The 25,948-nt window shown below is 37.0% G+C and overlaps 1 long non-coding RNA gene and 1 other non-coding gene across 2 annotated transcripts in view; one reads left to right on the forward strand and one right to left on the reverse strand.

Moving 5' to 3' along the window:
- LOC147342449 (uncharacterized) overlaps nt 1-25,948 on the reverse strand; it is a 521,236-nt gene that overhangs the window by 219,567 nt on the left and 275,721 nt on the right. The gene's annotated exons all lie outside the window — the stretch shown is intronic.
- Nucleotides 4,484-4,555, forward strand: TRNAY-AUA (transfer RNA tyrosine (anticodon AUA)). The gene has a single exon. It is a non-coding gene; the product is annotated as a tRNA-Tyr (tRNA).

A 25,948-nucleotide genomic window follows, 5' to 3' on the forward strand; every position in this document is an offset into this window, starting at 1 on the left:
AGCTTCAGCTTAAGCATCAATCCTTCCAGTGAATCTTCAGGTTTGATTTCCTTTAGAATTGACTGGTTCGATCTCCTTGAAGTCCAAGGGATTTTCAAGAGTCTTCTCCAACACCACAGTTTGAAAGCATCAATTTTTCCTTGCTCAGCCTTCCTTATGGTCAAATGCTCACATCTGTACATGACTACTGGAAAAACCGTGGAAATGAAAGTATTAATAGTTCAGTTGTTAGACTCTTTTTAACCTCATGGGCTGTAGCTCACCAGGCTCCTCTGTCCATGGGATTCTCCAGTCAAGAATACTGGAGTCAATTTCTATTTCCTTCTCCAGGGGAATCTTCCTGACCCAGGGATGGAACCTGGGTCTCCTGCACTGAAGGCAGATTCTTTACCATCTGAGCAACCAGGGAAAAACCATAGCTTTGACTAAATGGACCTTTATTGGTAAAGTAATGTCTCTGCTTTTTAATACACTGACTAGGTTTACCATAGCTTTTCTTCCAAGAAGCGTCTTTAGTTTCATGGCTGCAGTCACCATCTGCAGTGATTTTGGAGCACAAGAAAATGAAGTCTGTCATTATTTTCATTATTTCGCCATCTATTTGCCATGAAGTAATGGGACTGGATGCCATGATCTGCATTTCTTGAGTGTTGAGCTTTTTTTTTTTTTTTTTAATTTTAATTTTATTTTATTTTTAAACTTTACATAATTGTATTAGTTTTGCCAAATATCAAAATGAATCCGCCACAGGCATACATGTGTTCCCCATCCTGAACCCTCCTCCCTCCTCCCTCCCCACACCATCCCTCTGTGTTGTCCCAGTGCACCAGCCCCAAGCATCCAGTATCGCGCATCGAACCTGGACTGGCAACTCGTTTCTTACATGATATTCTACATGTTTCAATGTCACTCTCCCAAATCTTCCCACCCTCTCCCTCTCCCACAGAGTCCATAAGACTGTTCTATACATCAGTGTCTCTTTTGCTGTCTCGTACACCAGGTTATTGTTACCATCTTTCTAAATTCCATATATATGCGTTAGTATACTGTATTTCTGTTTTTCCTCCTGGCTTACTTCACTCTGTATAATAGGCTCCAGTTTCATCCACCTCATTAGAACTGATTCAAAAGTATTCTTTTTAATGGCTGAGTAATACTCCATTGTGTATATGTACCACAGCTTTCTTATCCATTCATCTGCTGATGGACATCTAGGTTGCTTCCATGTCCTGGCTATTATAAACAGTGCTGCGATGAACATTGGGGTACACGTGTCTCTTTCCCTTCTGGTTTCCTCAGTGTGTATGCCCAGCTCAACTCCAGAAAAATAAATGACCCAATCAAAAAATGGGCCAAAGAGTGTTGAGCTTTTAAGCCAGCTTTTTCACTCTCCTCCTTCTTCATCAAGAGGCTCTTTAGTTCCTCTTTATTTTCTGCCATAAGGATTATGTCATCTGCATATCTGAGGTTATTGATATTTCTCCCTGCAATGTTGATTCCAGCTTGTGCTTCATCTAGCCCAGCATTTCACATGATGTACTCTGCATGTAAGTTAATAAGCAGGGTGACAATATACAGCTTTGACATACTCCTTTCCCAATTTGGAACCAGTTCATTATTCCATGTCTGATTCTAACTGCTGCTTCTTGACCTGCATACAGGTTTTTTCAGGAGGCAGGTAAGGTGGTCTGGTATTCCCATCTCCTGAAGAATCTTCCACAGTTTGTTGTGATCCACACCGTCAAAGGCTTTAGCATAGTCAATGAAGCAGAAATAGATGTTTTTCTGGAACCCTCTTCCTTTTTCGATGATCCGGCGGATGTTGGCAATTTGATCTCTGGTTCCTCTGCCTTTTCTAAAACCGGCTTGAACATCTGGAAGTTCATGGTTCACCTACTGCTGAAGCCTGGCTTGGAGAATTTTGGGCATTATTTTACTAGCGTGTGAGATAAGTGCAATTGTGCAGTAGTTTGAGAGTTCTTTGGCATTGCCTTTCTTTGGGATTGGAATGAAAACTGACCTTTTCCAGTCCTGTGGCCACTGCTGAGTTTTCCAAATGTGCTGGCATATTGAGTGCAGCACTTTCATAGCATCATCTTTCAGGATTTGAAAGAGCTCAGCTGGAATTCCATCACGTCCACTAGCTGTGATCGTAGTGATGCTTTCTAAGGCCCACTTGACTTCACATTCCAGGATGTCTGGCTCTAGGTGAGTGTCACACCATCGTGATTATCTGGGTCATAAAGATCTTTTTTGTACAGTTCTTCTGTGTTAAGTACTTAGATACCATTATAATGAAAGTAGAAATCAGAAAAAGTAAAATCATAAAAAAGAAACAAATTAAGCTATAGAATTATAAAATAGAATAATAAAATGAACAATTGACTAAATGAACTTTTTAGCAGATTATTGTTGTTGTTTAGTCATTAAGTCTTGTCCTATTCTTTGTGATTGTGTGGACTGTAGCCTGCCAGGCTCCTCTGTCCATGGGATTTCCCAGGCAAAAACACTGGTGTGGGTTGGCACATCCACCTCCAGGGCATCTTCCTGACCAGACCCAGGGATCAACCCATGTCTCCTACATTGGCAGGTGGGTTCTTTAAGCAATGAGCCATCTGAGAAGTCCCTTTTAGCTGATTGAACACTGAAAAATAAAAATCAGTGAACGGATATATGTGCCAGTAGAAACAATCCAGACTATAGCGCAGAAAGCAAGGCATACTGGGAAAAAAAAAAATATTGTTAAGCTACTACAGATACTGCCTATTGTGACCTTCAAGTATTGAGGACTGACAGATGGCAGGCACAGATGTGGGAGGGACCAAATCACTTGAGTACATCAGCAGCTGCCTCTCCTCTTTGGCCAGAGTGGCTCCTTCCCGATCTCTGAGACTGTAGTTCACGATTCTAAGGTTTGAGTGGTCAGGTGCTGATTTAGCCTTTAATCACATTTTCTCCTTAACTGCACTGAACCCTTTGATGTGGCAGCTTCATCAGGAGTTGGCCACAAGTTGGATGGTCTCTGTGTTTAACGCTGTTTATATGATGATGGCATGTCTTTGGCCTGTCACGTGTCCATGTTCAGCCGCAACAGCCACAATGGTTACCACAAGCACTCCTGGTGCATTGCCAGACTGTGTTCAGCATGGATAATATCAACATTTCAGTGGAGTGGCCAGTGAGTTATAGTTAGGGGCCAAAAAGAGGCCCAGTAAAATCAAAGAATTGAAAAAAAGATCTAGAAGGAAAAAAAAAAAAAAACAAAAAACTGTTGTAACCCACCTTAATTCCAGAAGATGATGTCTTGGTCTAACGGGGCCAGTTCTAAAGTATCAAAGATGATGGCTATCAGACCTGGCTTGAAATGATAAAATGTGTAATGGTCTTTGATATCAGTAAGCCATGAAAAGCTAAGTACACAGTCAAGATCTTAGCCATTGTGGAAAGTACCTAAAGATTAAGCCAAAGGTGTAAAAATTGAGAAAAGAAGATCCTATGTCACATGAAATTCTGAGGATAAAACCAGAATTAGAGTACATTTTCTTGGACTCAAACACAAGATGTTAGCCTATGAGATTTGCTGAGTGCAAATTCCAGACTGACTCAGCAAAGCAATAACCATGGAAAGAGAAAAAACCCTGGGTGTAGGGACAAGGACCTAGGTTGAGGCTCTATCTGAATATGAGTAGGAACAAGGAATACAGTTTGGAATAGAAGAGTGACTTTTTAAAGCAATAAAGTCTTTCTATATAAATGAAAAAGATGAAGTTTCCAGTTGAACTGAGAGCCATGGTTTGGGAGACACAGAAGCTCTGCCTTCTCAGCTTCCACTACCACTTTTATAGCAGAACTTTAATCATTCCCACAGAAACCTAGGACTGCAAGGAACAGTTTGAAATCCATGGACACAGAAACTGAAGGCCACCTCAGAATCTGCAAATGGCATAAAATCAACAACTCTAGTGAGGCAGAAGCAGCAAGAATTTGAGAGTCTGATAGGCACCATTTTTAAATCTAGTTCTCAATATCTGTGACCTTGGGAAAGAAACTACTCCTGGGTTGCAGGTCTCTGCACTTGGACTTGCAGTAAAGGGTCTGGGAGGTCAATCTTGAGTCTTTGACATAAGATGAGGCCTCCACTAAATTTCTCCCAGTGGCTGTTCTCAATTTTATTACTTTCTACTTCCTAATACTTGGGGTTAATATTCAGCTGGTACAACCCAGCAGAGCTGTCTAGTTGTTTAAGACTGATGTAGATGTACCTGTGTCTCTGATTTTAAATAATTTGAATTTCATTCTCTCCAACACTGGACTAATGAATGCCATAAACTGGGGCATATGTTATATCAGGCATTGTATTAAAACATATACACATGAACTCATGCTATCCTCAACTTCACCCTCTGGTGGAAGTAAGATTATCAATCACAATTTTATAAATGAGGAAACTCTAATTAGATACTTCCTCAAAGTCTTAAAGACTTCCTTGGTGGCTCAGACGGTAAAGCGTCTGCCTATAACACAGGAGACCCAGGTTCAATCCCTGGGTTGGGAAGATCCCCTGGAGAAGGAAATGACAACCCACTCCAGTACTCTTGCCTGGAAAATGCCATGGACGGAGGAGCCTGGAGAGCTATAGTCCACGGGGTCACAAAGAGTTGGACATGACTGAGCAACTTCACTTTCAGTTTCAAAGTCTTAAACTAAGAAGTGACAGTGCTAGAACTGAGACCCAAGTCTCTTATACTCCAAGGTCTTTGATGTTTTCACTAAATCATGCTCTCTGTCTTAGCACAGATAGTCCATAAGGAGAAAGTCCTAAAACAAAGTAAAGTGACCCATTATATAGTATGCAGGAAAAAATGTCTGCTAAATATATCCATTTTGTGTGGATCACAATAAACTGTGGAGAATTCTGGGAGAGATGGGAATACCAGACCACCTGATCTGCCTCTTGAGAAATTTATATGCAGGTCAGGAAGCAACAGTTAGAACTGGACATGGAACAACAGACTGGTTCCAAATAGGAAAAGGAGTACATCAAGGCTGTATATTGTCACCCTGCTTATTTAACTTATATGCAGAGTACATCATGAGAAACACTGGACTGGAAGAAACACAAGCTGGAATCAAGATTGCCAGGAGAAATATCAATAACCTCAGATATGCAGATGACACCTTATGGCAGAAAGTGAAGAGGAACTCAAAAGCCTCTTGATGAAAGTTAAAGTGGAGAGTGAAAAAGTTGGCTTAAAGCTCAACATTCAGAAAATGAAGATCATGGCATCCGGTCCCATCACTTCATGGGAAATAGATGGGGAAACAGTGGAAACAGTGTCAGACTTTATCTTTCTGGGCTCCAAAATCACTGCAGATGGTGACTGCAGCCATGAAATTAAAAGACGCTTACCTTGGAAGGAAAGTTATGACCAACCTAGATAGCATATTGAAAAGCAGAGATATTACTTTGCCAACTAATGTTCATCTAGTCAAGGCTATGGTTTTTCCTGTGGTCATGTATGGATGTGAGAGTTGGACTGTGAAGAAGGCTGAGCGCCAAAGAATTGATACTTTTGAACTGTGGTGTTGGAGAAGACTCTTGAGAGTCCCTTGGACTGCAAGGAGATCCAACCAGTCCATTCTGAAGGAGTTCAGCCCTGGGATTTCTTTGGAAGGAATGATGCTAAAGCTGAAACTCCAGTACTTTGGCCACCTGATGCGAAGAGTTGACTCATTGGAAAAGACTCTGATGCTGGGAGGGATTGGGGGCATGAGGAGAAGGGGACGACAGAGGATGAGATGGCTGGATGGCGTCACTGACTCGATGGACATGAGTCTGAGTGAACTCCGGGAGTTGGTGATGGACAGGGAGGCCTGGCGTGCTGCAATTCATGGGGTCGCAAACAGTCGGACACAACTGAGCGACTGATCTGATCTGAATGGCTGAATATCAATAGAGTTTTACGCTAGAATTCAAGAGAACTGGGAAAAATAAACAAAAACTTATTGGACAAATATGGCAAGATTTTTTTTCTGGTGTTAATTCAAATAGGCTTAAAATATAAACAGTGTCAATCCCTTAACTAGAGAAGTAAGGAAAAGATCTTAGTAATTTATTGATTTAACTAGCTTTTGCATCATTAAGTTAGATGAAGATATAGACCTTATCTGAAATGGCAAGGGAGTCCAAGAAAGATCTATTAATAGTTTTAAATATTGGCTTAGTGACTAGGATATAATTATATTTTGTGTCTGCGCATTCACAGAGCATTAATTTTATGGTTAGTAGCTTATCTGCCTTTGAGCTAAAAAAGCTTTATATTTTTAATTGTGTGTCTAAATAACATGTTATGGTGAAATGATCTCCCATTAAAATGTCTGCAAGTTATTTTCTTTCTCCTGATGGCCAAAGATAAGGATGAGCATGATCTAGAGCAAAGAGGAACATTAACTATTACAGATTTTCTGCTTAGCTAAAGGAAGAGATGATCTTCGGTTTTCTGTTTGCTTATTTGTTTTCGATTGAAAGAAATGCAGCTGCCCTTATGTGGGGTTTTTAGAAGAAATTCAATTCATGGCTGCCTCCTCTGAATCCTCCACACTTAACTGAGCATCTTAAAGGAATAAAGCTATTTTGGTTTGGAGATATGAGATAATCTGTTTCCATTTAATTCAGTCTCTGATTTTGTGATTACAAATGAGAAAACCCTAGCATCATTTTACATAGACAGTAGAATCATTGTGCTTGGTCAAAACTGGAGAAGGAAATGGCAACCCACTCCAGTACTCTTGCCTAAACAATCCCATGGACATAGGAGCCTGGTGGTTTATAGTCCATGAGGTTTCAAAAAGTCATACATGACTGAGCAACTAAAGGCCAACAGTTTGGTCAAATACACTGAGTTTAGTAAACTGGATTAAAGTTCTTTATAATTGACAAAAATCCTATTAAGTCAGTAATCTCAAATATTACTAGTTTCCCACAACTCTCAGCCTTTCAGAATTATATGAAAACTTTCCTCTCAACTGAAATCCTACTTCCAAACACATGAAAACATCCCTGGATTTTGAAGGTCTCAAAATGGCAGCAGAAGTAATCCTCTTAGTTCTCATATGGACTTAATTCCTCTTGCTTATCCAGTCTTTTTCATGCCCTACATCTAGATTCTTTTTGTGCTCTTGCAGCATTCAAAAAGAAAAGAAAAAGCAAATCCTCTTTGGAAAAATATTTCAGTTCCTATATTATGGCAGAGATAAACACTCGTTAGGTTATCACACACAGTAGCAAGACATCCTGGGGAACTAGAGTTCAAAGAGCTTTCTCACCCCACCCATTAAGCAATTCAGAGGGATCCTGCTATGTAATTTGCAATGAAAAGAACACCTTCATGAGTCAGCATGTTTCAAAATAGACTCAGGCAAAATCTGCAAGCCATGTGTCCTTGTTTATCCAAGATGACAGGAATGGCTTTTCTATATCTGACTACCTCTAATTCTTTTTGCTCAGCCCTGTTCTGTTCAGACAACTAACTGCTATAGGGAAATGTTAGCACAGTTAGCTTCCCAAATAAGAGAATTCTAGCGATGACCTTTATTTTTTATGCTGATTGAGTTTTCATGTGTATAATTTAAAAAATCTGTAATGCTCTTAATGAATCCATATTTCTTAACAAATTGGCATTTCTTAAAATTGGCATTCCCTTAATAAGAGGTCTCTATGAGAGAAATTCTGCTTGCCACAGAAATAACTGATGTCCATAATGATGACTTAGAGACTTTCAAAAGATTCTCAAGTGCGATCTGAGTCATCCAAAAATTAAACTATCAAACTACCCATTATCAAACTTTTAATCTATTATCTCTTTATACTATATAATTATACTTTATTAAATTTTGTATTTAATTTACTATGAAATTCCTGTCTATAATCATTTCATACAACAGCAAGTATACTGAATTGAATTTTGGCTATGTACGATACAGTCTGTATAGTCAAGGGGAACTAATACTTCTTCAAAATTTAATATTAGTATATTTGAAAACACAAATAATTTTTTAAAATAAACACTGTCATTTAGAATAGTTTTAAATTTGCAGAAAGGTTGTTAAGATGTTGTGGGGAGTTCCCAAATATTACACATCCAGTTTCCTCTATTATTAACATCTTTCATTCAGTTCAGTTCAGTTCAGTCACTCAGTCATGTCCAACTCTTCACGCCTCCATGAACTACAGCATGCCAGGCCTCCCTGTCTATCACCAACTCCCAGAGTCCACTCAAACCCATGTCCATTGAGTCGGTGATGCCACCCAACCATCTCATCCTCTGTCATCCCTTCTCCTCCTGCCCTAAATCCTTCCCAGCATCAGGGTCTTTTCCAATGAGTCAGCTCTTCGCATCAGGTGGCCAAAGTACTGGAGTTTCAGCTTCAACATCAGTCCTTCCAATGAACACCCAGGACTGATCTCCTTTAGGATGGACTGGCTGGATCTCCTTGCAGTCCAAGGGGGTCTCAAAAGTCTTCTCCAACACCACAGTTCAAAAGCATCAATTCTCTGGTGCTCAGGTTTCTTCACTGTCCAACTCTCACATCCTTACATGACCACTGGAAAAACCATAGCCTTGACTAGATGGACCTTTGTTGGCAAAGTAATGTCTCTGCTTTTTAACATGCTAACTAGGTTGGTCATAACTTTCCTTCCAAGGAGTAAGCATCTTTTAATTTCAAGGCTGTAATCACCATCTGCAGTGATTTTAGAGCCCAGAAAAACAAAGTCAGCCACTGTTTCCCCATCTATTTGCCATCTTTCATTAGCATGGTGCATTTATAGCAGTTAATAAACCAATATTAATATATAATTATTGTATAAAGTCCATGGTTTACAGTAGAGTTCATCTGTCATACAGTTCTATGGGTTTTGATAAATATAATATCATTATTAAGTATATCATCATCATTAAGTATAATGTCATCATTATTCTATCATAAGAATAGTTTTAGCATCCTAAAAATCCTGTGTTCTCCACCTTTCACCCATCCTTCCCTCCCTCCAAACCCCTGGTAACCACTGGTCTTTTATTCTCTTTTATAGTTTTGCCTTTTCCAGAATATCATACAGTAAAAATCATGTAGTATGTAGACTTTTCAGACTGGCTTAGCAATACACACTTAAGTTTCCTTCATGTCTTCTTGTGGGTTGTATTGACATATTTTCCATTGTACGTATGTACCACAGTTTATCCATTCACCTATTGAAAAGAATCTTGGCTGCTTCCAAAATTTTTCAATTTTGTATAAAACTGTCTTAGGAATTTTTGTGAGTATCTACAAAGTAATTTGCTGGGATTGTGATCGAGATTGTGTTGAGTCTATAGTACAAAATCGGAAGAACTGACATCATAACAATATCGAATCTTCTTATCCATGTACATGAAATGTCTTTCCATTTATTTACATCTTTGATTTCTGTATCAGAGTTTTGTAGTTTTCTTCATATACAACTTGGTTATAATATGCCAGATTTATACCTAAGTATTTCATGGAGGGGACAGTATAAATGATGTTGCAATTTTAATTTTAAATTTCAATTGTTCATTACTGGTATATAGGAAAGAAATTGATATCTGTATATAACCTTGTATCCTGAAACCTTGCTCTAACTGCTTATTAGCTGCAGGTTGCTGATTCTTTAGGATATTTGGCATAATCATGTCACCTGCAAAACAAAAAGAGTTTTATTTCTTTCTTCCCAGTTGGTATAAACTTTACTTCCTTTTCTTGTCTTATTGTGTTAGCTAAGACTTCCAGTATGATGCTGAATAGAATAAAAGTGATGAGACAGGACATCTTTTCCTTTTCCTTCGGGAAAGTTTCAAGTTTGTCACAGTGAACTAACTATATTATGAGCTACAGGTTTGTTGTAGAAGTTCTTTATTAAGTTGAGGAAGTTACCGTCTCTGGTTTGCTGTTTTTAAATTATAAATGGGTATTAAAGTTTATTAAATGTTTTTTCTGCATCTGTTAATATGATCAAATAATTTTTTCTTATTTAGCCTATTGATTTAATTGATTATATTTATTGTCTTTCAAACATTGCACCAGCATCATAAACTTGGGAGAATTTCACTAAGTTGTGGTGTATAATTAACTTCATATATTATTAGACTCAGTTTGTTAGACTCACTAATATTTTGTTGAGGATTTTTGAATCTATGTTCATGAGAGATGTGTTCACTGGATATGAAAGTCTAGTTTGGATATGGTTTCTTTTTCTTTCAGTATTTTAAATATTTCACTCTATTCTCTACTTACACTGACACGGTTTTAATCAAAAGTCCTCTATAATCATGGCAAGGACAAAGAGAAGAAGAGAAAAAAAAACCCATCTGAGTAAAAGATAAAGGAGACACTACACATGCACAGAAAGGCTCCTTGGAGTCAAAAGTCTGAGGATAATTATCTTGCTCCTCCCAGAAGCCTTCACTTTGAGATCAATCTTGGCTAAGGTGTGTGGGTACACCCCAGGGGAGGGTCCTGAAACAAATTAAGCAGGGGAGAACAAAGCAAGGTGAATGGCCTGAGGGAAGACAAAGACCCGGAGAACTGCCACCTTATAAAGGATTTAAACTTCCCACAAGCATGCCTCTCTCTCAGAGCTCACCCATGAGCCTTTCTGATTGTTGTTTTCTTTTCGATAATTTTTTACTTTACTCTTTGGAAAAAAAAAAAGAAGTCCTCTATAATTCTTATCATTGTTCCTTTATAGATAAGATGCTTTCTCATCTGTTTTTTCTAAATTTCCTTCTTTTCTTTGGTTTTCTGAAGTGTGAATAGGCTATACATAGGGTTGTGTGTATGCATACATGTGTGTGTGTGTGCGTGTGTACTGGTGTTGGTATTTATCTCACTTGGTGCTATCTGAATTTCTGAATCTGTAGTTTGGTATGTGTCATTAATTTTTTGCAGTTCTCATCCGTTATTACTCCAAACATTCTCCTGCTTCTTTTTCTTCTTCTGGTATTTTATTTATATATACACTACACCTCTTGATAATTATTCCACAGTTCTTAGATTTTCTGTTTTTTTTTTTTTTTTCCTCTCTTTATATTTCAATTTGGGACGTTTCCACCTCAAGCTCAATGATTCTTTCTTAGGCTGTGCTCAGCCAACCAAAGAGTCCATGAAAGGTATTCTTTATTTCTGTAATAGTGTTTTTGGTTTCTACCTTTCCTATTGATTTTCCTTTGATTTTGTATCTCTCTGCTTATATTACTCATCTATTCTTACATATTGCCTACTTTTTCCATAAGAGCTCTTACCATATTAACCACAGTTATTTAAAAGTTCCTGTCTGTTAATTCCAACATCTGTATCACGTCTGAGTTTGATCCACTGATTGCTTTGTTTGTTCAGTCTTGTTTCTCCTCTCCTTTTCCCTCCCCTCTTCTCCTTCTTCTCTCTCTCCCTTCTTTCTCTTTTTCTTTGGCATGCCTTGTGATTTTTTTGTGAAAAAGCAGGCATAGTGTATTCAGTAATAGGAATTGAGGTTAAATACATTTTCAGTGTAATTTCAGTTCAGTTCAGTCGCTCAGTCATGTCCAACTCTTTGCAACCCCATGAATCGCAGCACGCCAGGCCTCCCTGTCCATCACCAACTCCCAGAGTTCACACAGACTCACGTCCATCGAGTCAGTGATGCCATCCAGCCATCTCATCCTCTGTCGTCCCCTTCTCCTCCTGCCCCCAATTCCTCCCAGCATCAGAGTCTTTTCCAATGAGTCAACTCCTCGCATGAGGTGGCCAAAGTACTGGAGTTTCAGCTTTAGCATCAAAGTTAGCCTAAATAGATGGTGGGCTGTGATTAATATTTCACCAGAAGCTTCACCAGAAGCTTCAGTCTTCTAGTACCTTTTTTTTTTTTTTTTTCTCTCTTTCCTCCTAACTTTGGGCTTCCCTAAGTATTCCTCTTCAGAGACATGCTTTTCTGCTGAAACCCACTGTAATTTTACTGAAGACTTTTTGGCATGGTACTAAAGTGTGGCAGAAAGAGAACTTTCTATAACCTTGAAATTAAAACTCAGTCTCTTAAAGGGCCTATATCTTGGCAACATAAGCTTCACAAATATTTCTCCAGTGATTTAGCTTTATTCCCCTCTTCTCCCCACTCTTTTCCCTGGATGCTGTATTACTAATCTATTTTTCTGAAACCTTGGCCATTATTGAAAATACATCAATATTTTTCCTTCTCTTAGCTGAAATAAGAAGGCTGGAGGGGAGTTGGTTTAATAGGAATTTCTTTCCCTCACTGAGATAAAGCTTCAACATAGTCCTTTCTGCTTGAGAGTAGGTCTTTGCTATGGAAACGGCTCTGGATATATTTCACAATGTTTTAAAAGCTATATTTTATATCTTCTTTTGCCCTTGACACTTGGAAATCCTTAGTTGGGAATCTTTCTTGCTTTATTAGATCTCCCTGACAGAAGCCTAATGTTGGTCATAGAGGTAGACTCCATGAAATTGTAGAGGCTTCCAAGGCCGTAGCCACCAGGAGATTCTTACTCTCAAATTAAGTCCACACTCAACCTACAGCAACTGATCAAAAGTACAGTTTCAGTGTTCCTCCCAGTTTATGGCCCCAGTGGATTCTGTTTCAGGTAAGCAGATCTCCGCTGTGTCTCTTTGGTTATCTCTCCAGATTTGGGGGTAGAGGTTTATCTAACAATCTCAGTTCTCTGACAGATTCAAAAAAATCAACTGACTTTTAGTTTTGTTGAAAAGACTTGAGGTGATGAATTCCAAACTCTTTATATATTGGAACTAAAACTGAACAACAGTTTTTTTTCTAAGATATATTATTTCATTTAAAATGTACATTAGTACTAAGATATAGGGAAGTTATTTGACAGACATTATCCAATTAGTAAGACAGAAAAGGAACCACAGTTTAAATTCAGATCATCTGAACCCCAAACCGTCTTTCATGTTTTTATTACCACATGCTGCTTTTGCACATTCTGGGTACTGCTCCTTAGAATTACCAAGAGTAGCAGAGAGAGCAGGAAGAACTAGCGTGAATTCAGAAGGCCGTGGTTTAAAGAGGCATCTGAGATCTGCAATTATTTTTAAGCTGAAAAATAATTTGATTCAGTAACTACTATTCAAGGAAAAGTCAAATCATTTCCTATATACTTACTGATGGATATTACAGTTCAATAGCTTTCATGTAGGGAGTTTGTAATGCGGTCATTGACCTTGTACATTGGCACCTGAATTATAAAGAAGTAAATTTACTCTATAACTGAAAACTCACAAACATTGCAATAAGTCAACACCATATATTGCACATCCATTCAAAAGCCAATAAAAGCAAATACTGTAGCATCTGTGGGCTAGAGAAAGAGAGCAAAATAGCAATCAAAATGAAATATTGATTCTTCAGGTAATATTTTAAAACATTCAGTTAGTTCCTAGGTATACAAAAACATGCTCCTGTTATTATTTATAATCATATTTAATAATCAGTTTTTAATAAATATAATATTTATAATCAGTTTTAAAGATTTTTATCTGTACTATTATTAATCTCACAATATATGCAAAATAGATATTATCATCCATACTCTGCAAATAAGGAGAGTAGAGAGGTTAAGTAATTTACCTGGGTCATAGATTTTAAGTATTTGAGCCCCAAGAATCGACCCCAGATTCTTTATTAACAAAGTCCATTTTCTTTCTACTGAAGAAAGCTACAGAAAAATTGATTTTCATGTGTTTTATGTGGGAGAACTACAGAAGGGGAGTTTAGTGGAGAGGGAAGAAGGTGGCCAACACTGATAAAGTGATGATCTATATGCCTTACAAGTCCTTTCACTGGCACACTTCAGCTAAATTTCCTCTGAGAATACTGTGTACACAATGACAAAGTGAGCTCCTGGTTTTGGTAAGAATAAATGCACAGAGACCCTGCAACAGAAACTAGACTACTATTCACTTTTATTCAGAAATTACCTGGGAGTATAATTTTGTCATTTGTCTGTATGGATATTCTATTTCCTCATGTATATGTGGTCTTGAAAAACAAAATATGCTTTTTAGTTAGTTTTGGAAATTCTTTTTATTCACATGATAAGCCAGAATCTCTTTTGTGCACTCCTGTATATTTTAAATGTGAAGTCAAAGCTGATTTCAAATATTTGATTGTATAAATTTTGGTTTATATTGAAAAGTTCTCCCATAAAACTTCAACAGAATTTATCATGCAGGCCAATGATATAAGTAGTTTTAACTAGTCTTACATATAATGTGCATGATTTCCTTACTTTAAATTCAACTTTAAATAAATACTTTATTATTGTTTTATAATAATAATAATGACATTATTTGTATTTCATAATCTCCATTAAGTCATGAGAATTCTAGCCCATAGCACATATTTGCAAAGAGTATCTAAGGCAGAAAAATTTGTAAATGGGTGGAACAGATAGCTGTCTGATCAATCTCGCATTTAGCTTTTTGGGGAAGTTATCTGCCTAAAAATATATCTTATAAACCTGTTTCATTATGAGTTTTCTAACATTAGAGACCCAATCCTTTGGTTTATAAAGAATTTGAAGCTTAAATATCTAAGAATACTTTTATATTCAGTGACCTTCTTCCATGTTAACACATTTCAATTAGTGGAAAGGAGTAGAAATTATAGAAAACATGGAGATAGGACATGGAAATGAACATATTAAAAGGTACTGTGAGTAAAACCTTTAACCTACATTTTAAAATCCATTTAGATATCTCTATGAGGAGTATCACTTTAAGTTTAGAAATAAATGACAATGTAGTTTGTAAAATATCTTTTCATCTAAGAGGATTGCCTTGTAGTAATTAGAGAAAAAGATAACAAGATAGAGTCACGATTACAGATATGGTCCAGGGCCATTTATCCATAAGGAAAGGAGAAAGGAATACTATTTGGGAAGACTAGGCTTGAATTATTTCTGAGGAAATGGGATTTCAGCTAAGTTTTGATGAGACAGCAGTGGGAAGCATAGTAAAAATTGCATTTGAGTGGAATAAGAACACACAGGCTTTGTTTTAATCCTACCGCACTTGGGCAATTCACTTCACTTCTCTGAGGCTTAGTTTACTTATTCATATAAAGGGGAAATTTGGGGAAATTGGTACTAAAACTAGGTATATGTTTGCTACTACTGTTACTTATACGTTTGTATCAGATATCACTAGTCAAGCATGTGGCTCTTTACAGATATCTAGATAAAGTCTCAAAATCTGTTTAAAAATTGCAGATAAATATAGATAATCTTATGGAATTTAAAAAAATTTCTAGAATTATTTAGTGAATATAGCAAACCTGTAGGATATAAGATCAACATAAAAAATCAATAGTATTTCCATATTCCAGCAATGAAATATTAGAATGTGAAATTAATGATGCAATTTAGTACCCCAACATAACTCTACATGCTCTATACTCTAGCCCATGCTTAGTAAGGTCAGTCTTTAATTTTACACACTCTAACAAATATATGGCAATAATCTCATTGTGGTTTTAACTTATATTTGCTTAATACTTAATGATGTTTGCTATCTTGCTATGTGCTTATCCATATAAATTCTTTGATTAAGTATCTGTTAAGAATTTTATACATTTAAATGGGTTTTTATATTATTGAGCTTTGAGAAATTTTTTTGTATATTCTGAAGATGTATTCAGATATATGACTTGCAAATATTTTCCCTTTGTGGCTTATATTTTCATTTTCTTAAGACTGTTTATAGTAAAGCAGAAGTTATTATTTTTATAGTCAAATTTATGAATTTGTTATTTTAAACATTTTATAATATCATGCTTTTAGTGTTATATCTAAGAAAAAATGCCTAACCTACCATCACAAAATTTTTCTCCCTTGTATTCTTCTAGAAATAATAGTTTTAGGATCGTGATTAGTCCTTTGAAATTTACATGTGATGTAACAAATGGAATATCATAATTTTGCATATGGGTATCCAAATTTTTCAGTACTGTTGAAACATTATCTTTTCCCACAAAATGAAATCTGCAACTTTGCCAAATTCCAGCTGACCATACAAGTCTGTTTTCTGAATTCTATTCTGTTGCATTGATCAAAGTATCTTAATGCCAATAACATACTATCTTGATTACTGCAACTTTACTGAAAATTTCAGCATCTGGTAATTTCTTTAAGTTTGTTCTTCTCTTTCAAAGTTGTTTTGTATATTCTATATCTTTTGCATTTCCATTTGAACTTTAGAATAATCTTTTCAATTTCTACAGAAGAACTTGCTCTTATTTTTACTTGGATTGCTTTGATTCAATAGATAAATCAAGGGAATTTGGCATATTAAAATGTAGTCTTCCTGCCAATGAACAATGTTTATCTACAGGCATAACCTGTTTTATTTACTTCACTTTTTTGTGCTTCATAAGCATCATATTTTTACAAATTCAAGATTTGTGGCAACCCTGCATTGTCAGATGATGGTTAGCATTTTTAATAATTTTTTAAAAAAAATTAAGGTATACAATTTTTTTAAAACAGCGCTATTGCATACTTAATAGACTGTAATAGAGTGCACACATAACTTTTATATGCATTGGAAAACCAAAAAATTCATGTGGCTAATTTATTTTGGTGGTCTGGAACTGAATTATCTCTGAGGTATGCCAATATTCTTTAAGTAATTTAATTTCTTTCTCGAAGTTTTTTCACTTTTCAGTATATAGGTCCTACACATCCTTTAATAGGTTTTTCCTAAGTATTTCCAATTCTTGGTGTTATTATAAATTATTAGCACTAAAAACATTATTGGACTTCCCTGATAGCTCAATTGGTAAAGAATCCGCCTGCAATGTAGGAGATCCTGGTTGCATTCCTTGGTCAGGAAGATCCACTAGGGAAGCGACAGGCTACCCACTCTAGTATTCTTGGGCCTCCCTTGTGGCTCAGCTGGTAAAGAATCTGCCCGCAATGTGGGACACCTGGGTTCAATCCCTCGGTTGGGAAGATCGCCTGGAGAAGGGAAAGGCTACCCACTCCAGAATTCTGGCCTGGAGAATTCCATTGACTGTATAGTCCATGGGGTCATGAACCAAAGAATTCATGTGGCTAGTTTATTTTGCTGGTCTGGAACTGAACTATTTCTGAGGTATGCCAGTATTATTTAAGTAATTTAATTTCTTTCTCCAAGTTCTTTCACTTTTCAATGTATAGGTCTTATACATCCTTTGATAGATTTATCCTAAGTATTTCCAATTCCTGGTGTTTTATAAATTATTAGCACCAAATTGTTACAAATATATAAATATATATTTGACATTTTAAAATTTCACCTTTAAATATTCTTTTCTAGTAGGTGTTAGTCACTTAGTCATGTCCGACTCTTCATGATTCTCCGTGACTCCCCATGGACTGTAGTCCAACAGACTCTGCTGTCCATGGGATTTCCCAGGAAGGAATACTGGAGTGGGTTGCCATTCCCTTCTCCATGGGATCTTCCTGACCCAGGGATCGAACCCAGGTCTCCTTCATTTCAGGTAGATTCTTTACAGTCTGAGCCACCAGGGAAGCCTCTAATATAATTTTTTTATATTTACATATCCATCTTGTGTCCTTCAACCTTGCTGAAAGTCATTTATTTTCCTAGTAGCTTTTTTACAGGCTATCCTGGTGTCTCAGTGTTAAAGAACCCACCTGCCAATGCAGGAGATACACGTTCCATCCCAGGGTCAGGAAGATCCCCTGGAGAAGGAAATGGCAACCCACTCCAGTATTCTTGCCTGGGAAATCCCACGGACAGAGACTAGTGGGCTATAGTCCATGGGATCATAAAAGGGTCGGACAGTATTTGGCAACATCACCACCACAACTCTTTTGCAGATTAAGTCACATTTTCTCTGTAGAAATCATGTCACCTACAAATAAAGACAGTTTTACTTCTTCCTTTATAGTCAAATCTTTTTTTTTCTTTCTTTCTTGATTACACTAGAATCCCCACTGTATGCTAAGTAGAAGTGTTGAAAGCAGATTTCCTTGTCTAGTTCCTGATTTAAATAAGCTGGTTGGCTGGCTCCTCACTTGCATTGTTTCCAGTTAAAAATTCTTCCATGTTCCTAACCTTTTTTCCTTTATACATAATGTTTCTTTTTTGTTTCATGGTTGCTTTCAGGATTTTATCTTCACCTTTAGCTCCAGCATTTAAAGAATCCGCCTGCAATGCAGAAGACAACCCCTGCCAATATTCTTGCCTCAAAAAACTCAAGGACATTGAAGCTTGACAGGTTATAGTCCAAAGGGTCACAAAGTCAGACACAACTAAGCACAGTTCTAAGAAATATGATTATGATACATTTTAGTATAGCTAGTTTCATTTTTATTGTTTAGAGTTTATTCACTCTCTTAGAACTACAATTTTATACCTTTTTTCAAAATTGGTATTTTCCAACCAGTATGCCTTCACATATATTTTTTTAAATATCCCTGACCCCCATATTTCTCCTTCAGAGACTCTAGTTAAAGGTTTATTAAACTGCTTTAAGTTGTTCCACAACTTACTGATACTCTTTTTGTTTTTAAATCTCATTTTACATCCTCTGTGAGTTTTATTTTGGAAGTATTCTTTGCTAAGTATTCAAATATACTGATTTTTTTTTTTACCTCTGCAATATCTAACCTACCACTAATCCAATTCCGTATAATTTTTCATCTCAGATATTGTACTTTTCATCTCGAGAAATTTCATTTGTTTTATTATTATCTCTTCTCTGTTTCTGAACATGCCATGTTCAACCATTTCTCTAGCTTCAGGACATATGTAATGTAGTTCGCTGGTGGCTCAGATGGTAAAGAATTGGCCTGCAATGCAGGTTCAGTCCCTTGGTCAGGAAGATCCACTGGAGAAGGGAATGGCTACCACTCCAGTAATTTTGCTTGGAGAATTCCATGGATAGAAGCGCTTCAGTTCAGTTCAGTTCAGTTCAGTCGCTCAGTCGTGTCCAACTCTTTGCGACCCCATGAATCACAGCACGCCAGGCCTCCCTGTCCATCACCAACTCCAGGAGTTCACTCAGGCTCACGTCCATTGAGTCAGTGATGCCATCCAGCCATCTCATCCTCTGTCGTCCCCTTCTCCTCCTGCCCCCAATCCCTCCCAGCATCAGACTCTTTTCCAATGAGTCAACTCTTCACATGAGGTGGCCAAAGTACTGGAGTTTCAGCTTTAGCATCATTCCTTCCAAAGAAATCCCAGGGCTGATCTCCTTCAGAATGGACTGGTTGGATCTCCTTGCAGTCCAAGGGACTCTCAAGAGTCTTCTCCAACACCACAGTTCAAAAGCATCAATTCTTTGGCGCTCAGCTTTCTTCACCATCCAACTCTCACATCCATACATAACCACTGGAAAAACCACAGCCTTGACTATACAGACCTTTGTTGGCAAAGTAATGTCTCTGCTTTTCAATATGCTATCTAGGTTGGTCATAACTTTTCTTCCAAGGAGTAAGCGTCTTTTAATTTCATGGCTGCAGTCACCATCTGCAGTGATTTTGGAGCCCAAAAAATAAAAATCTGACACTGTTTCCACTGTTTCCCCATCTATTTCCCATGAAGTGATGGGACCAGATGACATGATCTTTGTTTTCTGAATGTTGAGTTTTAAGCCAACTTTTTCACTCTCCTCTTTTACCTTCATCAAGAGGCTTTTTAGTTCCTCCTCACTTTCTGCCATAAGGGTAGAAGCGCTTGGTGAGCTACAGTTCATGGGGTTTCAAAGAGTCAGAAATGACTGAGCAACTAACACTTACTTTTTCACTTTATCTAACTTTTAATATTATTGTCTACTAATTCTATTAGCTGTATCATATCTAGATCCATTTCTACTTATACTTCTTCTTATGAACCATAATTTCCTTCTTCTTGATGTGCTTAGTAATTTTTTCTTTTATTGGATGCAAAGTACTGTGGATGTTATCTGTTTGGATGCTGAGTATTTTGATATTTCAAAAATCTTAAGCTTTCTTTTGATATGTGATTAAGTCACTTGGAATTTTTTTGATGTTTCTGAATTTTACTTTTAGCATCTGTTAAGAGGAATCAGACCACTGTTTAGTTCATGGCTATTGTTTCCAATACTAAGCAAGACTCTTTTTACTAGTCCAGTGTTCTATGAACTATGAAGTTTTCAACTCTGTTTGTTGTAAACATACTCTATACTCAACTTATTATAAGATCTGGGCATTTTGTTCCTTCTAATCTTGTTCTCTGACTGTAAGTTATTTCTTTAAACATGTCTTGATCAGTGCTTAACTGATTACTTGAGCAGGACTCTATAGAGATCTCAGGAATTCTCCCTTCTCTGACACTATGTCCTATGAACTTTTGCCACTTTGGCTTTGAAAGATTCCTAGCTTACTCTTCTTAGCTCACTGTATACAATGGACTTTGCCTATGTTCACCCTCTCTGCCCTGCAACCTGTAAATTATCTCCAGAAATTGATCTATGGGAATCATAGGGTTTTCCTCAATTTTTCCTACATCTCAATGATTATTGTCCTCTGCTACCTGATGTCCAGTAACTCAAGAGCTAATTTTCATATATTCTCTCCATTTTTTAGGTTTTTTTCAAAAACAAGGGTAAATATAGGCCCTGTTACACTATTTTAGCCAGAAGTACAAGTTTTTTACATTATTGATTATTGTTGTATTAAATGACTACTTAACATAGAGGCTATGGTTTTTCCAGCGGTCATGTATGGATGTGAGAGTTGGATTGTGAAGAAAGCTGAGCACCAAAGAATTAATGCTTTTGAACTGTGGTGCTGGAGAAGACTCTTGAGAGTCCTTTGGACTGCAAGGAGATTAAACCAGTTAATCTTTAAGGAAATAAGTCCTGAATATTCATTGGAAGGACTGATGCTGAAGCTGAAGCTCCAATACTTTGGCCACCTCATGCGAAGAGTTGACTCATTGGAAAAGACCCTGATGCTGGGAGGGATTGGGGGCAGGAGGAGAAGGGGACGACAGAGGATGAGATGGCTGGATGGCATCACCGACTCGATAAACATGAGTTTGTGTGAACTCCAGGAGATGGTGATGGACAGGGAGGCCTGGCATGCTGCAATTCATGGGGTTGCAAAGAGTTGGATATGACTGAGCAACTGAACTGAACTGAACTGAACATATAGTTTCTTATCAAGAGAAAATATAGATATGAATAAATAAAAAGAAGCAGAGAATTTTCCAGACAAAGAGAAGACTCTGGGCTAGGAATGAGCTTCTGGATTTAGGGTATATCAAGAAAACTGATGTTGCTGAAAGAGAACAAATGAGGGAAGATAGTTGTGAACAGCTTTATAGAGATGAGAAAGAAATAGGTGATACAGGATCCTCTAAGAACTTTGAATAATTTTCAAATCATTCCATTATATTGTGGTTCTGATCAATATCAACATCCATTTGTAACAACATGGATCTAAAGGGTATTCCGCTTAGTGAAATAAATCACACAGAGGAAAACACACATGGAATCTAAATAAATTACATAAGAAAAACAAAATGAAAACAGACTCATAGATACAGAAAGCAAATTTGTTGTTCCCAGAGTGAAGAGAGGAGTGAGGGATGAGCCAGATAGGTGAAGAGAATAAAGAGACACAAATTCCCAGTTATAAAATAAACCAAGCACGAGGATGTAATTACAGCATAGGAATGTGTTCAGTAATACTGTAACTTTTTATGAGGGCAGATGGTTACTAGACTTATCATGGTGATCATTTCATGATGTGTTTGAATGTTTAAACACTATGATGTATACCTGAAACTAACATAATATTACACAACAACTATATTTCAATTTAAAAAATTATCTTAAATGTTATTTGGGGAATTTACTCTGGGAAATAAGTGTAGTAATAGGGATGCAATTTGGGGATCATAATAATCCAAATGAGAGAAGATGGTAGATTTGATTTCATGTATTAGCCATGGAAGTGGTGAGTAGCAATCAGATCCAAAACACATTTTATTTATTTTTTTAAATTTTATTTTATTTTTAAACTTTACAATATTGTATTAGTTTTGCCAAACATCAAAATGAATCCGCCACAGGTATACCTGTGTTCCCCATCCTGAACCCTCCTCCCTCCCCATACCCTCCCTCTGGGTTGTCCCAGTGCACCAGCACCAAAACATATTTTAAAGATTAAAAACTACAAGACTTTTTAATGAATTGGAAGTCAGGTATGAGGAAAGCAGATAAAGCAAAGCAACTCTGGGGTTCTGGCTATAGCAACTGTGCCATTTATTCAAGTGAAATTTAGGAGAGAAGCCACTTTGAAGGTAGCATAAGTTGAGAGTTAAATTTGGGGCATGCTCAATTTGAAATGACTATGACATCTATGTGGAAATCAAAGTAGCCTCTTAGAATCAAAGTGTAGCCTTCTGCAAATCAATGTTACAGTAGAGCAATAAAAACTCACTAGATTCATCAAGCTGTTTCTTATCTCCTCCCTCCACTATCAACCATATCTCATCAGAAGTTTACACTGAGATTTAGTTTTCTGAAACAGGACACACTATAATCTTCCACCATATTCCTCTTTGATACTCATATTGTAGTCCTCAGTCCTTATATCCTGTAAGAGAAGTCCCATTTTGTCCATATTTCCTCTTTGAAAAAGAAACACTTTGAAGGGATTATATAGTCAGCTTCATTCTTTTTAGATGAATAAAACTGTATAAGTAGCTCCGCCAAAGACCCAGGGTCTGAAATCGGGTTTTGTTATAAGCAGGAAAACTTGATTTTCTTAAGGATATCCCTTGGAATACCAGAAACAAAGACAGAAACAACAAGCTTCTCCTCACTGTTGTGTACAAGGCTTTCATGTTATTAATTCCCTCTTGTTCCCATGTAACTCTGAAATGGTGTAAAATTTTATTCATCTTGACAAAACTGAACAATTCAAGAGTAGATTTCTGTCTTATTATCTTTCTTCCACTGTACCAGGTACTTTTGATAAATTGAAAACTATGCGATTAGTAATTAAGGGGTGTGAAAGAAGATTCTGAAGATTAAAAAGAGGGAAGAATTTATTTCCCAGTGCTGATGACAGACTTGAGAGTCAAATATTATTAATACCAATAAAATTATTACATCCCACTCTGTAGTATTTTGTGCATTTCTATCCCATTCATATCAATCAACACATTCTATATTTCTAGAAGAGATTACGGAGAAGGTGATGGCACCCCACTCCAGTACTCTTGCCTGGAAAATCCCATGGACAGAGGAGCCTGGTAGGCTGCAGTCCATGGGGTTGCAGAGTCGGACACGACTAAGCGACTTCACTTTCACTTTTCACTTTCATGCATTGGAGAAGGAAATGGAAACCCACTCCAGTGTTCTTGCCTGGAGAATCCCAGGGAGGGGGGAGCCTGGTGGGCTGCCGTCTATGGGGTTGCACAGAGTCGGACACGACTGAAGTAACTTAGCAGCAGCAGCAGCAGCAGCAGCAGCAGCAGAGATTAGCTAATTTGCTGGATAGTCTCCCCTTAAATTTTCTTACATTTCTCTTGAGTTTTATTTAGGATAAAAATATTCTCAAAAATAAGGACTACTTCATATAAACTTGATCCATTTAAATTGAGATAAAAGAATACGTTCACTCCAAAGTAATACAACTTTAAGAGCCTAAGGTTGAATTCTGAATAGAGATGATAATTCCAGGCTATGATTAAGTAAGTTGTTAAGGAGTTAAAAGTACTTGTCATTAGATGAATTAGTTTCATATGATTCAGTGATGTGCTGTGGGCATCCAGATGGATCGTGAAAATATTTAATTTATTTATGTGGCCAACATTATGCATCATATACTTGGTTTGTTATATGAAGTGTCAACCCTCCTAACTGGGACGTTATTTTTCCTGATGGTATTTTCCTCCACATCTGTACACAACAATCACCATCATTCTTAGCCTCAGTTTCCAATTCAGTCCATGCTTGAGTAGAGAGTACGTGTGGCTTCAGTTACAAAAATCACTGTGTGTTTGTGGGTAGGTAAGTTTGGGAGACTAATTATTAAATTTCTCTGCCTGTTGGAATCAAAAGGAGCTTATGTTCGTATTAGCTTGATTAAAGACATTTCTTCTTGTTCTACAGCTGAACTAAGGATATTCTGTTTCCTCTAAATGAGTCGGGCTCACACACACACACACACACAGTTGATAAAATCAAAGTAAAGGAACTTTTCATACTGCTTCTCATTCTCCATAGATCTAGTGATTTGACAGAAGTTAATCCCTCGCTGGAAAGAAAGAAAGAGATTAAAAACTTCACATACTCTAGGATATCAAAACAGCCTTACATGAGGCTGCAAATGAAGGGACATTCTTCAGGAAGCCAGTGTCCATGGACCAGGTGAATTTGTCAGTTTCACCATGTAGACTCTACCAACCTTTTGAAGATATTACATTAGTGTGAGTCTAAACATGGTTTTTTATGCCCATAACCTGACCCTATTTTATCTACGTTTAGTTCTAGGCTAAGACTGGTCCTTCTTTAATCTGCTCCATCTTGCTGTGAGTATAGAGTAGTGTTATTCTGGTTCAGGGAAAAATGGAAATACAGCACTTGATGGACACTGCAATTCACTCTCAACACCCCATTAACCCTTGCTAATAATTGGCCTATAGAGACGATATTCATGGGACACATTTGTGACCAAATCAGAATGAAGGAATATCACTGAAGTGGGAGTTAGTCTAAGGCATATCTCCTCACTCCCAAGAGGGAGTCACAGAAAGAGGCCATCCTGTTCCTTAACCTGGATGTTGTCTTCTCTGAATGTAATTGTACAAATGATATAGCCATCTATCTATACAGATAGAGAAAAAACATCCCAAAGACAGAAGAATAAAAACATAGAAAGAACTAGGATCTTTAGTGATTCTACTGATTCACTCGTAACACCATTTCAGAGTCCACCCTCTGGTATTCCAGTTATATGAGATGATACATATCTTTATTGTTTTCTCATATTTTGAAAGAAGATTGTTCTTATGGGAATAAAAGAATCCAAACTGATTCTTAATATTAACGGTGTTAATTAATGACCCTGCCCACCAAGGATTCCTTTCATGATGAAGTCTAGAGTTTCTAAATGATGCCTTAATAGGAAAGCATCAGTAGGCAGAGGACGCTTGCTTTCTTCCATTTATAAAGAGTTGCCAACTTAAAAAATAAATTCCTTATGTTCCTGGACCCCCCAGGTAGCATTTTTGTGTGTGTGATAGCAATAGTTATATTCTTCTGAAAGCAAAGGTCTGAATTTTCAGATTTGAATTAAGGAAGTCCTACCAAATGGAACTTTTATCACATACCCTAATGAATTATACCTGATCTCATTTGTTTCTGGTTTGGAAAGTATCAGTAAGAATAAACAGACTGGAATCATAACATTTTATAAATAGATTAGGTATCCAAAAGAGTTGAATAAACTGAAGAATGGCTGTGAAAAAGGGAATTTAGATGAATTCCTTGGTGCCTAACATTTTCCTAGATGCATCTTTTCTGTTTGTCTGAACTTGCTCGGCCTCAGGGGAACCTTGCTGAAAACCTACTTACCAAAATAGAAATTAGGACATTCTAATCATCCTTAGGACCAAATGAAAAAGAGGCAAGAGTTGGAATTTGAAAGACTTACAACCCTGCCTCCTTATTTTTATTTATAATAGATCAATTTGGTGTTTTTTTAATTCATATAAAATAAGTGCACTAATTAATGGTTAATAAAAATATAATTATGGTTTCTTATGTGATAGTTTATTACATTTATTAATAGACACTTGATGTCCTACATATTGCATTTATGATGACTATTCTATTGAGATGTTATATGGTATACCATAAAATGTGTATCTT

Source organism: Bos grunniens, chromosome 29 (assembly GCF_055505025.1).
Source record: "Bos grunniens cultivar Pamir isolate PY7600 chromosome 29, Bosgru_T2T1.0, whole genome shotgun sequence".
Lineage (NCBI taxonomy): Eukaryota > Metazoa > Chordata > Mammalia > Artiodactyla > Bovidae > Bos > Bos grunniens.